Source organism: Micrasema longulum, unplaced genomic scaffold (assembly GCF_059751315.1).
Source record: "Micrasema longulum isolate JH-2025_06_02 unplaced genomic scaffold, ASM5975131v1 h1tg000453l, whole genome shotgun sequence".
In the NCBI taxonomy this organism is placed as follows: domain Eukaryota; kingdom Metazoa; phylum Arthropoda; class Insecta; order Trichoptera; family Brachycentridae; genus Micrasema; species Micrasema longulum.
This window is the reverse complement of record NW_028277652.1, coordinates 1,806,618-1,825,351: the sequence shown is the minus strand read 5'-3', so window position 1 is coordinate 1,825,351 and position 18,734 is coordinate 1,806,618. Positions and strand designations below refer to the sequence as shown.

The 18,734-nt window shown below is 31.0% G+C and overlaps 1 long non-coding RNA gene across 1 annotated transcript in view; it reads right to left on the bottom strand.

Annotated features, from left to right (window-relative positions):
- LOC148281491 (uncharacterized) overlaps positions 1-18,734 on the bottom strand; it is a 178,439-nt gene that overhangs the window by 125,605 nt on the left and 34,100 nt on the right. Inside the window, exon 3 of the long non-coding RNA XR_015822345.1 lies at positions 4,367-4,434. This is a non-coding gene — a long non-coding RNA (uncharacterized LOC148281491). The remainder of the gene's footprint in view (positions 1-4,366; positions 4,435-18,734) is intronic.

Below are 18,734 nucleotides of genomic sequence, written 5' to 3'. Positions count from 1 at the left end.
ATTTAAAAAAAATATTTGTATTTGTTTATTATCTCTGTATATTATGTAAAAGCTCTTAAGGCGTTAATAAATAAATAAATTACGCCTCAAGAAACATCTCCTTTCTCTTCCTTAATCTCTCCTCCGTTCCTCTCACTTTATCCCCTTTTCCCATTGAAGACTAGTATTAATTTTAATTAAATTATATAGAAATATTGCTTTCCTATTTTTGTACCTTTTTTGTTTTATTATCACATTTTCTATCGAATACGTTTAAGTAACTTAAATAAGATAAATTTTACTTTTTACTAGGTGGTCGGAAGAAATTGCCTTTTGGAAATAAGCCCACCAGTGTAAAAATGTATAATATGTACAAGAAGTTAAATAAAAAAGAAAATAAATGAATAAGTCACTCAGATACCAACATAATATTAAAATTGCTAAATTCCACATAAGTCATGGTTAAAATAGCTCTGTCATCAAAGGTGTAAAAAATTATAATAATCTTCCCAATGAACTAAAAACTAGTTTAAAAAAAAACTCAACAAAACCAGATAAAATGGTTTAAAATATATATAGATTTTAAAGTAGGAAAATAGAGAAAAATAATACAAATAAAATAAAAGAATGGCCATTTACTTAAATGTAATTAAATTGTATGTGCGCATAATGTAATCAAAACAAGATAAAAAATAAAACAAAGTAAATCGAGAATTTCAATTCATATTTACAGAAAAAAAAATTGAAAGTACCTCTTAAAATTAAGATCTAAATAATGTAAATTAAATAAGAAAGAAATAAAAGAAAAGGTTAACCTAAGAAAAATTAACTAAAATGCACTCCACCCAATATAAAGTATTTATATATTTAAATAAATAAACAACAAAGAAACAATATCACAACGGAATAATAACAAACAAAGGGATGACCAAGAACAGTAAGTACGATTTACTGGATCGATACATAATGAAAGATCCGGGAAGGTTGAAAACTAATAAATAATTAGGAATAGTAGGTAGTAGGTACAATATGATAGAGGAAAATGTTTCGTTTGTGCTTCATTTAATATTTTTCTTTGAGTGATATTAAGTTATCTAACTACAGAAAAACTGTACGTTTATAAAAAATAAAACAAATAGAAATTCGAATAAAGCATATTATTGTGAGATTAGAGAATATTTTTTATAACACTGTTAATACTAGTAGTAGCGTGTTGATAATTTTTTAGAACAATTTGCGTGAGCCGGTTTTTTTTTTTTTTACGTAGATGTAGAAAGAAGACACGAATCTCATTACAACGTTGTTTCACTTATTTTACAATGTCTGTGCTTTGTACATTATTAGAATTCTTTGTCGAGCGCTGTATCTGCCTGATGAAATGTTTTTCGGGAAATGGTTCTAATTTTCCAATCGAATGCTTCATATTGCACTATTAAATAATAATATAAAAATGTAGTATAAAAAATAGGAAATAAGCCATCATCATTGGCCACCTATATTGAATAAAAACGTCGAATTGTTAAAGAAATTCAGGATTGTAGATATAAAATCGATGTTTAAAAATAATTGTTTAATTCAAATCGATAAAGACAACATTTACAAGTAGTGTTTCTACGTCACGGAACGAAAGTACGAAACCCAGAACAATTATTGGTAACATCTAAATCTCAAAATTAAAAACAACAACAGTAAAATATCATTATACTTACAGAGGAATATTTTTCTTTGATGAAAAGAACAAAAAAAGTGCAGTCAAAAATACAACATATTTAAAAAATAAGTCAAAAATTATATTGAAAATGATTTTTTATACTCGTTGAAAATACCAACTGTATATCTTTTAAATTTATATTAAAAATATTTATTTATCAAAAATATTTTTTTGAAAACATATTATTGTAAGACGTCCCCCCTCCCCTTTATGTACACAAGAATCGTTTTTTCTTTAACGTAATGGGAAACGTTAATATAAATGTACGTATTAAATTTATATAAAAAAAACTGTATTTCGTTGTAATATAATACTCGTATTTAAAATTGTTGCAACAGACAGGGAAAACATTTTTGAGAAGGGAATATGGTAGTCTAGGCATTTACAGGGCTTATGACCTGTCATTAGCTGGTTTAAGTTGCCACTTCTCACACTGTGTAACATACTCGTATACTTATATTTTTTCTGAATAAACTAAAAAAATGATACCTTTCAAAAACATCAAAATCAGAACTAAGTGACTCGGCATATAAATCGATTTTACAATTTTAGATACATAAGAGGACTTTTAATGTATTTCATTATTTTATAAATAAGTATAACGTGGAAATTTTTTCCTTTTTTTTTTTTTTTATTAAATAGTATAATTAGACATTTTTACAACTTAAAAAAAATTTCACTTGTTATATTTTTACTAAAACTAAAATCCCACCAAGCCACAAAAACTCAAAAACGAAATATACTTTCCAATATGAAAATTATTGACTTAGGCTATTATATAAACCTTGAAAAAAAATCACACTATTTCATGAGTCGTGATGATCAATCATTTCATATTTTATTTAAATTCGTTAAAATAAACTGTTCCTTTCTTTATTTTCAAACATTTATAAAATTTTGAACATTTATTGATTATATTGATACAGAGCTTCAAACCTCTTGTACCTTCTAACCATAAATAAATATTGATAGTTCGTGGACGATGTTGTTAGGTCTTTTTTCAATACTGTTTACAAAAGTAGAGGTAAGCCTGTGCGATATAACATGGGCATTTTCAAATAAACTTTGTACTTTGAAGGCGCAAAAGCTTCACTATATTACGTATTAAAATTAGCTAAAGGAATCATTGATCTGATTTAGAATCTCGACGCCATCGATGGAGACCGGAAGTGTTAATTGGAATATACTCGACCCTGTGAGAATCCCAACACCTGCTTTATGATGGGATAAAATAAAAAAAGAGATTTATTTGACGTTGGTACACCTTTATCGATATTTATGATATTATAAGTGGTTAAACCGGGCTAGAATGATTTAATCCGTACTGACAGATAAAGGGTAAAGAAACCCTTTAAAAGTTATAACTATTTTCATCAGCCTGGGTATTTAAGTAAACCGTTATTTTTTTCTTTTTGCTTCCTACAATCCTCCTTTCTCATGGAAATTTTACATATATCTTTAAATTTATTGAAAATAAAATAAAATAAGAATATTGTAGCCAGAAACGCAAAGGGTATAGTGATTAAAAAAATATATAAACAAAATGTTCGGTTTTGATTTGTCCATGAGAAGTCTGCAAAACAGGCAAACAATGTTTTTTAAACATTCACTTATAATTTTAAAAAGCCGTTAGGGTTATCTATGATATCGCACCTTTAGGACGAAAACGACTTTACTCAAAAAAAGCTTTAAATGAGTTAAGATCATAAAACGACTTCAATGAACATAATCCATCTTTCTGCATTTGAAAAAACGCAACGTTCGGGTGGGAATCGGACAAAACCGTTACACCAGTAACATTATTACCCAGAAAATTTAGATTCCGTGTCAGTACGGAAGCGACGCAATTAGCGTTGTGTTTACATTGCTGTGTGAAGGACGCAACGCAGACAAACATATAGTAACCAAAAGCCGGTTGCGTCGATTTTATTCCGATACAAACGGCATGTTTACTATATTTTTAAAAACATTAAAACGACCAATTTAACTTTGTGATTGTTTCGTTCCGATTTAAGTTAATATCATTTTATTATTTAAATTATCGATAATCTTAGTGACTTATTTACGTTTATGTCATTTCGTGATTAAAAGATAACATGTGTTTGGTGACCTGATCTAACCTAATAAAAATTAAGTCATTATCTTATTTATCAAAGTGCGTTTGTTTGTTTTTTTTTCAATTTAATAATGACTCATTTAATAAATGTCTTGTTTAAATTTATAATAATTTATTTTTATTACGCTTTTTTTTCATAGATTCATAGCTGAAAGCCTGTTATATAATTTTAAACTCAAAATTTGGTGCTTAATTAAAAAAATATGAAACAATCCACGAAAGAATACGAAGGTGTCACAATACCAACGTTTTCGTCCTAAAGGTGAGATATATTCACACCTTCTTCTTATCATATCATAACCCACCAAACGCGATTTTACAGGAGGATGATTTAAAATATTTTTTTCCAGATTCGCAAATAATAACCCTTCAAAATACGGATGTATAAGCACAGACTAAACATAATACCTATATCGAAAAGCGATAAAGTAATTAACATTTATACAGCAAATCGACAAAACATGGAAATAAATATGATAATTATAGTTTTCAGATCAGATCAGAGTTAGAAAGTTAAAAGGAAACATTGAAAACCCGATAGAGAAAGATGTAATACATACATATTATGCAGATCTATATAGGCTGCTGTGACGCCCGGAGTTCGTAAGCTAAGCACCGTCTTTACCCTCTGAAAATAAAAAAATTGTATTACTATTATGGATAACTATAATATACTCGAGTTGTGGTACCGTGGCTAGTGTTGTGGATTCACGGATCAGAGGTCAGAGGTTCGAACCCCACTCTACTCCAACTTGATTTCCATTTCGTAAGAGTGAGTTATTTACAACTCATTAAAAATGGTAACTAAAATTTAAATATTTTGGTAAATTATAAAAACGCTAATTTTTCATTATTTATAATAAAAAAAAACTTATATTGCGCCATTTCCGTTACATAAAACCACAAGGGAGCTTTAAAAAGTGATTGTATAAATACTGATTTTGATTTGGCTTAAAATTTAAGGAAAAAAATGTATTTAAAACAGTTTAATGTGCCATTACATGTTGCAGATTTATTCATATGATTAAGTAGTGAAAAAATAATGCTTTAAATAATGAAATTTAGCTTAGTTGTTCAGAGTTGATACCAAAATAATACTTTTATAAACAACTGTGAAGTCACTTCTTAAACCGGGTTGTTGTTGTGTGGCTAGTGTCGCGGACTCACGGATCAGAGGTCCGTCGTTCAAACCCCGCTCTACCAGAACGTGGTTTCCATTTTCTAAGGTATTTACAACTCGTTAAAGTCCTTAAAAAAATCATATACGTGTAGATCATAAGAACGCAAATATTTGTTTTAAAAAAAATCAATGAGGAAGTTAAGTGGTTTTAAAAATATTTGTTAATAGACTATTGAAAAAAACTAAACTAACCCAATTTAAAAAATAAATAAATTATGTATCGTATTTTCAGCGCTATGAGTTTTTAAAGTTTTGAATTTCTGAACGATTGGTCCGTTAACGGTAAGTAAACCAAAAATCTTCCACAACTCTCATTTCATTGATGGATTCATATTTATTTATAATTTTACATTGTTTGTAATCTTTTTTTTAATACAGAATAATGTTCCCTCACTGTGTCCCGTGCCGAGGGAAACATTTTACAAAATGTAAAACATGCCTTAAATTAGTTGCTTAACAAAGATAACATAATAATAATTTTTTAAAAAACGTAATAATATGAACTAGCGACGTCGTTCAAAGCAAGTCGTTTTTATTAACATGTCTTTAAATATTTTTTTTTGTAAATTTTCAAAAAACTGCCGTATAATTTAAAAGCTCTAATTTTTACCGCCCGTAAGAAAACATTATTTGTATCGAATTTCCCGTAGGGCTAAAGTTCCTCATTGATCAAGGCCATTTTCATTTTACCGTATTTTATTTTACCGCTTGTCGATTCCGAAGACTTTATGTGTACCAGAATCCATGACAATGCACTCATGCTGCGGAACAACACGCTTGTGCCTGTATAATAAACGTCATACATCCATGACGCGATTTAATTGCCGAATCCATCTAACACCTGCACGTGAGATTTATAATACCGTCTTGATAATCAATATTCAATGGGTTATGCTTCTGTCAAACAAAGGTTTTGATTCTTGTAATAAAAATCGGCATGATTTATAAATATTAAGTGTAATGCCCGTATACAGACCAAAACTCAAGACGAGAAAGTGCATCCCAATTTCATAACGCAGCGAATAACTTGAAGGTAAGGACAGTAGAATGTCCTTTGCTCATCTTTAATTTAGTCATTGAATATTTAGAATTTTAAAATAAGGTATAGTCATAAAACGTTGGGTCCTGATATTATGTGCTACTTTAACGACTTTCGCTCCTTTCCGGAACAAAACAATAAGGGATAAAATGTCAAACGTTTTAAATTCCTATCATAAACATGTCAACTCAATTGTGAAAAAATCATATTAAATGTTAGGTTTCCTCTTCCGTATAGGAAGAGAATTCAATCATGCGCGCACTCTTACAACTCTTTACTTTACATATGTTCGAAATCAATTAGAATTCGCATCTCCCGCTTGGAGCCCTCAATACAAAAAATACGTTAACCGAATTGAATTCATACAATCAAAATTTATCGTGTTGCAATTTTAGACGGTTGACTCAGAATACAGGTCCAGATCAATCTACAAACTTACCTAAACTCCAAACTCTCCAAACTCGCAGGAACATGGCTGACGCCTTTTTTATGTATAAAACTTTGAATAACATGATATATTGCCCCAAGATTCTATCACTTATTAATTTTCCCAGAGTCCCAGTAACGCAGACCAGAAACTAATCTCTTTTTAAAATTTCTAAATGTTCCACTAAATCTTTTCAAAATTCATATGTAAATAGAACCTGCAATATGTGTAATCAGAAATTAAATTGTGTTGATATTAATAACATATCTTTAACTTCCTTTAAAAGTGAAATTTACAAAAATAATTCAAGTTATGATGATGCGCCTTGAATCCGCAGCCTATATTAATAATAATAATAATTATGGATAACTTATATGGCGCCATTTTCGTAATAAAATACCTCAAGGGCGCTTTACATGGTGATTCTATTGTTAAGTTAATTTAATTGAAGCTTTTAAATTTGTAATTTAATTAAAATAATTTATTTTGTTGTCACGTGCTACGGATTTATTCAAATGATTTATGCAGGTTATGTGCAGTTCTGTATGTAGGCATAATTATAAATGTACACTGTATGGTCAACTATAGTTGTATTATTTATTATAATGTGCAACTGTGTGACCAATATTCAAAAGTATATATATTTTTGAATAATATGTATTACATTTACATTTCTAGTATCGGGTTGTGGTCCTGTGGCTAGTGTCTGGGACTCGCGGACCAAAGGTCCGTGGTTCGAATCCTACTCTACCCCAACTTGATTCCCATTTTCTAAAAGTGAGTTATTTACAACTCGTTGAAAATGGCCCTCAAAATTAAATATTTGGGTAAATCATAACAACGCAAATATTTATTTTATTGAAAAAAATAAAAGTTTTGTATGATTAGTTATTTTATGTTATGTATAATTTTTATGTGATAACATTTACAATAACAACATTATGTGAAAACCTCCAATTGGACTTTATGATATGTATGTATTTATGGTATAATTGTATCTTATAAATTTATAAATGTCTGTTGGCTTTCCAATGAAATAAAATAAAATAAACGACAAATTAGAATTATTTTAATTTACACATAATGAAATTTGTATTCTTTGATGATTATTTCAAAAAAATCGGTACACTTTAGCTGTACTGTGATAAAACACACAACTTTTTTTCGCTCAACCAAATAAAGTACGACCGCCGTGATGTAATGGATAAGACAGTCGATTCGCGGACGGAAGGTTCTGGGTTTGATCCCGGTGAAAACACAAAAATCGAATGTGATTTTTCCAAAGCCTGGATATTCTGTATTGAAATTTATCTCTGTATTGGCCTGTTGTGGTGCAAAATATACAAAAAAAATATTTTTTTTGTGAAACAAACAAAGGAAAGTATTTAAAACCGATATTGAGCAATCAATTATTTCAAAAAGCATAAATATACAGGGTGTTCATTAAACCCTGTCACATCCGAAACCACGATGAGCAAGAAGACATATTGGCACATTAAAATATTTTTTTAGAACGAATAATTTAAAAAAAAAAAAATATAAAAAAAAGCAAATGGTTGTTTACTTCTGCAGGGTGAAACGACGAGGGGGAAGGGGGGAGTCTGATCCTGCGCCGCGCTCCCATTACTTCACCCCTGCAGAAGTAAGCAACCATTTGCTTTTTTGAATATTTTATTTAAAAAAAAAATCTTTGTTCTAAATTTTTTTTTTAATATGCTAATATGTCTTCTTGCCCATACTGATCATCGTGGTTTCGGATGTGACAGGGTTTAAAGAACATCATGTATATCTCTAATAAGTTGTTCTTTTGTTAATGTTATGATATTGTCATTATTATGAATTCATCACATATTCCTTTACATAATAATTGGATTCAATAAGTTTTTTAAAAATATGCCATCCATAATTTTATTCGATAATCTTCGTTTTTTTAAACTTGTATCCTCATTCTGAGTAGTTTTAATGAACCCACGCATAAATTGGTAACAACGAATCAAACATTGACGGGTTTACTAACGTGTTGCGTTAAATTAAATCAAGTTTTTGCTTTGAAATTGAAGGGTCCACTGCAATAATGATGAATGTCCAAAACATGTTTAATTTAAACCAAGTACATAATTTGATTTCTTTATTCACATAGTAACTTTTCAAATATAAAAACTTTGCCAAATCGTTGTCGGTTTCGTGATGAATCATTTTCAAAAAATACGGCTACAGGACTAGAATGCTTAGCGTCGTTAACATTCACATCGATTATTGACAATAATGATGAATGCCTGAAGACAGAAACTACCACCTTGTAGTATCATTTATGTTAGTTGTTTGACTTTAAACTGGAGTTTTGCATCAACCGTTTGAAACTCTCAAAAGCAAATATCATCTATGTATAATTGTGGCAGTTACGTGTTGTATTCGCGATATTATTGCCTTTACGCAAATCAAGTACGTCTCATCCGCTCTATTGGATCAGGGGATATACTGGTTGATTAACTAGAGCTGGCGTGATCGCAAAACTAACACAAACGCGTTTAAAGTCTACAGCCTGTTGATTTTAAAAAGGTTTTATTATATTTTAACGAAATGTGGGTTAGAGGGTTATGTATATGAAAAAAAAATACAATGAGCTAAGAAAATGCATTAGATTTTTTTTTTTTACAAGTACATTTTTATTCATAATATCATTTTCGAAGAACTAAATAATAAATAGGCTAGTTTTCTGCCGCTATTTTTGATTTAAAAATAACATGGCACATTTGACTTTAATTTAATATGAAAGGTTTTTAAATCAATATTCTGTACATTAAAAATGTGTTTGTGTAAGTTTTGCGAACGCACCAGCATTAGATAATCGACCTATACATGTGATTAGACTGTACTGCCGTCAGGAAAAAAATACGTATCTACTGGTACTTCAATTATCTTTCTTATAATAAATGAGACTAAATTGCAAAAAGTCTTGAAGATTACTAAATATAAAAGACTGTTCTGAATTATATAATTATTAAAGACTGATTAAAATACTTATTTTTTCTTCTATTCCGTTTTTAAAAACATCTGAAATGAATTAACCTACTCGTTTTCAATTAAATTTAAGATCTGCTTGTAATTTCGAAGTTAATTGATTATTCGGTCGGCGTTACTAGTTTAAAAAACAGTAAATGGCCAGTACCATCTATTTTATTTAGTTGAGTAGAATCAATTGGCATATTAACACTAAAAATTAAAGTAGTTTACTTAATTACGAAATGAAAAGGGCGTTTCTAGCTAAAAACGTCTTTTCATTGAAGTAAAACATATTTTCTTGTATTCTTTTTACTAAAATGAAGATGAAAATGTTAATTTGAAAATATATAACGTAAAATTTCTTAAAATTAAGATATATATTCCGTTAGGGCAACCATAATTCATACTGTGGCATTAGTATAGACTTAATTTTTGTACTATTTTTCACACAGCGAATTTTTCAATCTCCGAGTTACAAAATATTTATTTTCTCCGTTTTTTGTTTTATGTAGACGTCCTTCTTTATTATGACGGCAGTGTTGATTAGAAACGCACCAGCTCTAGTTAATCAACCAGTTTATCCCTAAATCCAAAAGAGCGGATGAGACGAACTAAATGTATAGGCAATATCGCGAATACACCATGCGTAACTGCCAGTTTAATTGCCACAGTTATCTTTGTACCGACGCATACGATAGTAAAAATAAATTGTCTTGTCTGAAACAACAACACAAAAAAAACTGTAGTTATATATTTTTTATACGAAATATCGAGGTTTTTTATCCCTACTGAACATTTTGACAAATGGTTCATCCACGGTATTAACTTATCTAGATTATACCTCAAAAATACATTGATATGACATTTATCATTATTGCGGTAGACTCTTCAGTTATACGCGTCATCATTTGAATTTTTTGTCACCATACGTTAATTAAAAATAAAATCGGGTGGTAAAGATGGCAAATTTAACGTCCACCGCGTTGCATCGTTGCCCAAAGTTATTTCAAAATGAATGCCACGGTATTTGCGTTGTTTTTAATGTATTATATCTCGGATCTCAACACGCTATTCGACAAGTCATGTTATTGCAGATTGGTATTTAAGAAATTTCGTCTCTCTGCAGTCTTTAGTTTACCGCCACTGTATTTCTTATACTTTGTCGGATATTGCTACTGGCGTTGTTCGATTACCGATTGTCGCGTTTTTGCATCCAAAACAATGAAAATATTTGATTTGTAACTGTATTTCATTTTCAAGTGTCAGTGCTCCAGCGTGACCTTTGGCGGTCTCTACGCAATTTCAAGAAAAAACATACTTTATTAATTTATTTATTTATTAACGGACATTGTCCATGTATACAATTTATAAGGTTTAAATATTACAATAAAAGAGTAGTTTAAAACATTTAAAGAAAAAAGAAAGAAGCATTGACAAACATAAGGGACATCGAGACAAGATCTGGACTATTTATTTAGTGCTCGTTTAAATCGTTGTAAACTTAAACCAAAAAAGTCCAGATCCTGTCTTGAGTTAACAATACGACAAAGGCGGGTCATTGGAGAATTTAGGCCATAGTTTGTTCTATGCTGATCGATGAACAGTACTTCATTGTTTCTCAATCTACGAGTCGGAATATTGAATTTTACTTGTCCCAGTAATGATGGATCATCGATTATACCATTTAGTATGCCGAACATATATATGGAGTCAATATTAGTTCTACGTTTTTGTAGACTAGAAATATTTAACATTGACTCTATTTCAGCATAAGAATAATTATATCTCTCTAGTCCAAGCATCCACGCTATTTTTCGAAGCAAGCGATGTTGGACTGATTCAATGAGATTTATGCGATTGACATAGAATGGAGACCAGACCACTGAGGCATATTCAAGAAGAGGGCGAACAGTTGAGCAATAAAGAGTTTTGATTGTACGGACATTAGTAAAATCAGAGGATATTCTGTTAATGAAGCCAAGTAATTTCAGTGATTTATTTACTGTATTATCTATATGCTCGTTGTATGTCAGTTTATAGTCCAAAACAACTCCTTAATCTCTGATGGACTTGACTACATCAATTTTGGAGTTTTCTAATAGGTACTCGAAGGAAATTGGTTGTTTTGTTCTATGAAATGACATTATTTTGCATTTTTTAATATTTAGTTCTAATTTATTGACTTTACGCCATCGGTTAAAAGAGTTAATGTCTGATTGAAGAAGAAAGCAGTCTTGTAAAGTTTGAATTATTTTGAGAATTTTGTTGTCGTCCACGAAGAGCCAAAAACGAGAGTAAGAGAATGATTTAGCAACATCATTAATAAACAAATTGAAAAGCAGGGGTGCCAAATGAGCACCCTGAGGTACACCCGATGTAACATCAATACTGGTTGATAAATAGTTATTTATCCGAACATTTTGTGTCCTACTGGTTAGATACGATTTAATAAATGATAGTAATGGATCTCTTATTCCCAAGGCATGTAATTTATACATGAGAATTTTATGATCTACTTTGTCAAATGCCTTAGAAAAATCTGTATAAAGAACATCAATCTGCTGACCATTTTCGACTGCTTTGACAATAACCTGGGTATAATCTACCAGGTTAGAGGTGGTTGATCTGGCAGATCTAAATCCATGCTGTTCATCGATCAGTATATTCTTAAACATGGGCGTGATTTTGCTAGCAATTATAGCTTCAAACATTTTAGGGATACAAGATAATGTTGAAATAGGCGTATAATTGCTAACATTAGATTTATCGCCTGATTTAAAAATAGGCCTTATATAGTTAAAATCATCAGTTTATTCAGCAAAGAAATTTAAAGAAATGAAGATGCAAAATTGGTTTTGGTTGTGGTCTCGTGGCTAGTATTACAGATTCGCGGATCAGAGGTCCGAGGTTCGGACCCCACTCTACTCCAACTTGATTTCCATTTTCTAATAGTGAGTTATTTACAACTCGTTGAAAATGGCCACCAAATCAAAAAGATTTTATATGGATTTTTAATGGAATTTCACAATTCAATGATTTACAATGCGACTGTTTTTATGCATACATACGTTTGTTATAAACTTATTAGATAGATGACAGAAGCCCCTTATCGCTTGCTCAAAGCAACAGAAATATCTCTGAAGAATATATTCTTAGATAATATGACTTCGAGGTGAGCAAAGGGTCTGACTGGATTAAATTATTTTAAGTATATTATGAATACACTATTTTCATGTTTTAGATGTTTGCAGCCCTGTGGAGATCATTACCATCAAGTCGTAAAGTTGGCAGGGCCGAACACCGTTCTGGCTCGCAACGCGTAACCCGACGCAACGTCAGCTCGGACAAGTAATTAAACGTCGTACTTTGAAAGAATATGCACATTTCATCTTGGCATTTCGTGTCGCCCGTCCACCAGCTCCTCGCCAGTGTTCGCTATTGTAAATTCCTTATGTACAAAATTGTATAGATGTTACTCGTGTGTATCTACCCAATAAATAACTTCAATTAAAATCCATCTTTCTCATTTAACCTCAAATCAATTCACGCGCACCCATCCATACAGCACTAACTTTGTAGTTCATTATCGTTAATTACCCCCTCCCCTACCCCACCATAAACACAATTACCTCCTCCTCTATTCTTATCAACACCCACTCTTAACTGTTTCTTTTACATATGGATATTTAGTTATTATATCATTCTGAAGAGAGCAACGTGAGTTGCCGAAACTAGTCGGTTGTGACTATAAAAGAAGTGGTTCATAAAACAAAGTAATTTTATTTATACCTTTAAAATAAATTATGAATTGAAACCTTAAACTTCCTAATTTAAATTTCTTATTTTGCACAGTCACGTAAAATGTAGAAATTTTTTTAGACTAAAAACTTTTAAAATAGATAGAGGCCATTTTTTCATTTCAACCCTTACAATAATAGGTTGAAAATAAATCCAGGCTAGAGATATCATCAATCTTCAACATATTGTTCACAAAATCCGTTTCGATAAAGATATAAAAAAAGCTTAGCGTAATAGAGCAGGGCCGCGATTGTAAACGTTATCTTCGTAGGCATAGACTTAACGGTATCGATGGCCAAATTTATCAATCAATCAAAAAATAGGTTTTTTTCGAAAGAAGGAAGATGTGGTGAGATGGTTTATACTTAGACGAAAGGCGACTAAATGTTTAATTGGTTGGCTTAAGATGCCACTTAAGATTTACACACAGTGTAAGGTTCACCATTCTGCCTATGTTTGAACATCCACATTTCTTCAATTGTTCTAGCTGCTTATTTTTACAATTATTTGGTGAAATTAAGAGTGGGACGAATTGAGGAAATACTAATGTTCAAATGTAGACAAAATAGAAAATCTTACACAGTGTGTAAATGTAAAGTGACCATTTACATAAATCATCCAATGACCGGTCATAAGGCCTGTAAAAGCCAATAACTCCAGGGTCCCTTTTCTAAAATATTTTCCATCTCTGCTGTAATGTGTTAATCTAAATAACTCCCCGGGGGTTTAATCTATAAGATTTTGATGAGTTGTTAGGGGTTGGAGCTCCTACCCCGGTTGGAGATTAACTAAAGACACGATGTGTACTTATTGCATGTTGAATATGGTTCGACGTATTGTTATGGAGCGCGAGACTAACGGCGATGAGAAGTTGAACTGACTGCACTTGGACTACATGCTGGAACTGAGTGACCGCGTTGAGCTGACTTGCTTGAGCTGACTGACGTTACCACGTCTTTATAGGCCGTGTTTCTTTGTTCTTTATGTTTCCATGGTAAGGACGAAGTTAATGTACTAAAAGACGTTGCTCTTTTGTAGGAAGTTTTATGTGCAATACTGTTCGTCTTGCAGAATACGATGTTTTTTTTAAAAGGAATAACCCGTTAAGCCTTTATAAAGAAGCTTGTCAGCAGGTGGGATAGAGAGGATGTGAAAGGAGGTAGTAAAAAGTCCACCACAACACCCAGACTAATTGAGAATTAATCTTTCTTGGATTTTTTCTTGCAACTGGCGGGAATCGAACTGTCAATTTTGTTCAATATAAAATGATGACTTGCTCATCGGTCGTCGCTCTATATTTCAGGTGAAATAATTGCACGTATGTGTGTGTGTCATCGATCAATGGACTATAACCCACACAAATCCAGCCCCTGTCTACAAACTTTTGGGCAAACTCAAAATATTGTTAATGAATCACTTGTCAGTATCCTGAATTTCAATAATTCCGCAATCCAAGTTTTGTAAAATTACCATTGAAAATAAATGTAAAAATAGCATTTTCAATAAAAAAATATAAAATCTATAAATAACTAGTTCCATACCTTCGTTTAGGATCACATTAAGAAGGTTTTTTTAATTTTATTGATAGAGAATGGAAGCAGTGATTCAGAAGCTTCTAACGTGAATTATCTTGTAACTTTTGGAAAAAAAGTATTTAAAATATTTCTTTTATCACGCGTTGGAAAATCCATAAAAGTGTTTTATTATGTAAGTTTAAGAGATATATCATATGGAACTTGCATTACGACCAGAACGTCTGAATAACAATTCCAAGAAAAATGGCAAATAATATAAAAGATAATGCTACAAAAGTAATGTCGGTAACAAATTTGGTAGAAAAGCACTATCTAATTTACGTCTGTGTAGAAAAAACAGCTGGTAAAATAGTTTTGTTAGTTTATAATAAGAAAAAAATGATAAAGAACGCTCTAACATACGAAAAGAGAAATCAGCATGCTTATATTTTTTATACTGAAAAAATAATAATGATTAAAATATTCACCGCAGATAGTCATTTGCGGCATCATCAAAACTCGTGACATTTTGAATGAATAATCACCACAGTCATTGCTTACACATAATTATTATTTCTTGAAAAAAACCATGATAATTTTCTGATGTCTTTCCATTGGATGAATATATGAGAATGTTATGATTGTAACGTCCTACTAATGCACTAATTAAATTATTTATTTATTATTTTGCGGTCATGACAAATGAAATCTTTAAATAATTCACTTGAAATATTTTATAGGTTGTGAGCGAAAATTGAATGTTTTGTATGTAAGAAATTTTAGGAACGTGCATAGTATAATATAATCATTATTCACTTTCCGTACCCAGTGGTGCATAGAGCACTGCATTGGTAAACTAAATGCAGCGTAGTTCGATCATTCGGTACATGTAAGTTAGTAGGTGAGGTGATCTGTGTTATTCTTTAGGTGCCAGTCCAAAAACAATAAAATATTGGAGTTCAATTTTTTTTAAATAAATATTTTACATTCACCCTGTAAGGAATCGAACCAAGGACCTCAATAATGGTAGGCGATAGCTTCAATAACAATACAACAAGGCGGACTTATATCCACTCGATATCCTTATTAAGGACCTGAGAGCAGCCATCGAATCGAAAACACTCGTCTGGGGTTCTGGTTCTATTTTGCACACAGTTTAGCGGATGAGGAATACAAATTGTATTCTTCATCTGCTTGGACCCGGAGTATATAAAGTCCTTCAAATATACTTTTCATATAAAACCACATAAAAATACATGATAATATTTTCAAAATTTATTTAGGTTATTCAAGCGTATCTTGGCGTTTAAAAATGTATGTTATTTACCCAAATTCTGTAGACATGTAGACATGTGCCGATGCAGGAAGTTGTACAGGGACTTTTAAAGCACCACAAGTTTTAACGGATATAAAGGACTAAAGAATGATGACAAAGAACTCCAATGATAATAAATGACTAAAAAATTAAATGAACGAATATTTTCACCCCGTTAATAAAAATAACGCCACGCCTAAATAACAAAGTGACGGCAGATATATTAATTTGATGATTAATTAATTTTATTTTTCAGAGAATTTTCTCTAAGAATAAGGAAATATAACTTTAAGGGTCTATAAAAACCTGTCGAGTAAAAAAAAAATTACTAGTTTTTTTTTATTATATCTAGTTAGTAGCATAAAAAATATTTTCAAATTTATAATTTAAAGTTCCCGCAAAAACTGTTAATTGCGCGTCACGTCCCTTATACGTCACGATTCGGTTAATTTTGAACTTTGTTTGTGACCGTTTAAATTTAAATAGTACATCGTCACGAGTCTTGACGTCGCTATTGTCAAGGCCAAGCACGCCGCGTTATTGTAAAGACATATTTTTAAATGAATGTTAGTAAATATTATTATTTATTTATATATACGCCTAATAGGCATTTTTAAGGACATATTTAACCACTTTTCGAATTTTTATGACTATCCGTTTCGAGACGCACTCGTCTCTTTGTCAGGACACTCACTACACCAACATGCAAATATTAACATTCAAATACCAATTTCATTTTTGAAATTATGTCTAGAAATATTTCTCCTCAACAATTAATTTTAAAAAATCTATTTCACATGTTTTAATTGGTACTCGTAGTACAATAAAAGCACCCACCCCTTTCCCGAAACTTATCATTTATTTCTTCAATTTCGCATGTCCACTATAATTTTTTTTAAAACTAACTAAGCGAAAATTTCATCTTTCTTTACAATCAAACCGCGGAAATAACAAAACAAAGAATCTTTAAAAGCTTACATTGCACCCCTCACTGGAGTATCGTCAATTTGTGATCAACCAAATACACATACACGTACAATCACCTTTTTCTAATTGCCCAGTATGCTATTCGTAGTATGTGATATTTACCTATCGTTAGGTTTTACAGAAATGTTTTTAAAAAAAATTTGAATATTAATAAAACATCTATTTTATATAATCTACAAAAAAAGATGTTTTGAATAATCCTTTAAATACCAAAATTAAAAACGCATAAGCATTTGAAATAACGCCCTAGAGTCTAGACTCCAGACAGTTCAGAAAGAAAACTCCTAACTTTTGATAAAAAACAGCTTAAAATTTCCACTACTCTTGGCAATTCTATCATTTAAACTCGTGCCAACTAAATGAAATAAAAACGAAACAATGACTGACTTGTAGGGGTAAAAAAAATGTAATAAGACCATGTTTTTAAGGAAAATGTTTGCAATTAGCTGCCGCACATCGACAGGGACCAATCTTTTAAGTTTGAGACTTATAAAAATTGACTAATCTGCTTTCCTTCCATTCTTTTATTTGCTTATATTATATTTTTATGTTTTTTTATTATTTCTTCTAACTATATATATTATAGAGTGAGTTTATAGAAACCATATCTTAATTATCATTTCAATTAAGTTTTTGTATAATTTTCTATTGTAATTAAATTTGTAAAATTAATATTTAAAAAATGTATTATTTATACTTTGTTTTTCTGGATTGTTATTCTATTGCATTACATGTTATTAAATTTAATCAATTTTACGTTTAGGAAATGTGGATGTTTAAACATAGGCAGAATAGTGAATGATACACAGTGTGAAAAGTGGCCACATAAACCAGCCAATGAGAGGTCATGAGCCCTGTAAGTTCCTAGACTTCCATGTTCCCTTCTTTAGCCCTAACAGATTGGCATGATTGAGTATTTATTATAAAGTAACACTAAATCTAAACAATTTTAAATTTACAAAGGTATAATTATGGCATAATCTAGGCGGACATGGCAAGTGTGTCATCGCGAATCGGGAGTGACAACGCCGCATGCTTCTTGAATGATTGCCCTTGCTGTAGGAATACTTCGACAGTACCGTTTAGTGAGATTTCGTTCACTGTTCTTAGGATCCTTGGCAGAAAAAGAAACCGATGTTAGTTTTATAATTTCCCACAGCAAAGACAGGATTGGTACGCGGTGTTAAGGACGTAACAATAAACCATGTAATACTCACAAAATAATGAACGGTTCCATTTGTTTTTTTAGAAAGAGCGTTTTGAGTGTAGTCAACAGAAAAATACCCGTGTCATGATAATACACTTAGTAAAAAAATACGCCTAGTCATGAAAAAAAATAATGAATTAGATTGATTATACATGACAATACATAATATATTTGATTATTATTTTTTTTTTACAATTACACGTGTTTCAGATTTGCACTCTCTTCTAATTTCATAATTCGTTACCCCGTTCTACATCGATTTTACACCCAGAAATCGCATTTCAACCGCGTCTACTGTGCTTTCACCCTTATTCTGCAAGTTGGGTATATGTTTTACTTCCATACATAAAGTGTCGGGCAGAAAACTCCGCTGTCCACAGCCAGTCTAGCTTCGATTGTTATTTTTTTATTAGCATTTACTGCGCTTAGTGGGTCGTTAATTTTGCTGCCCGCATTTA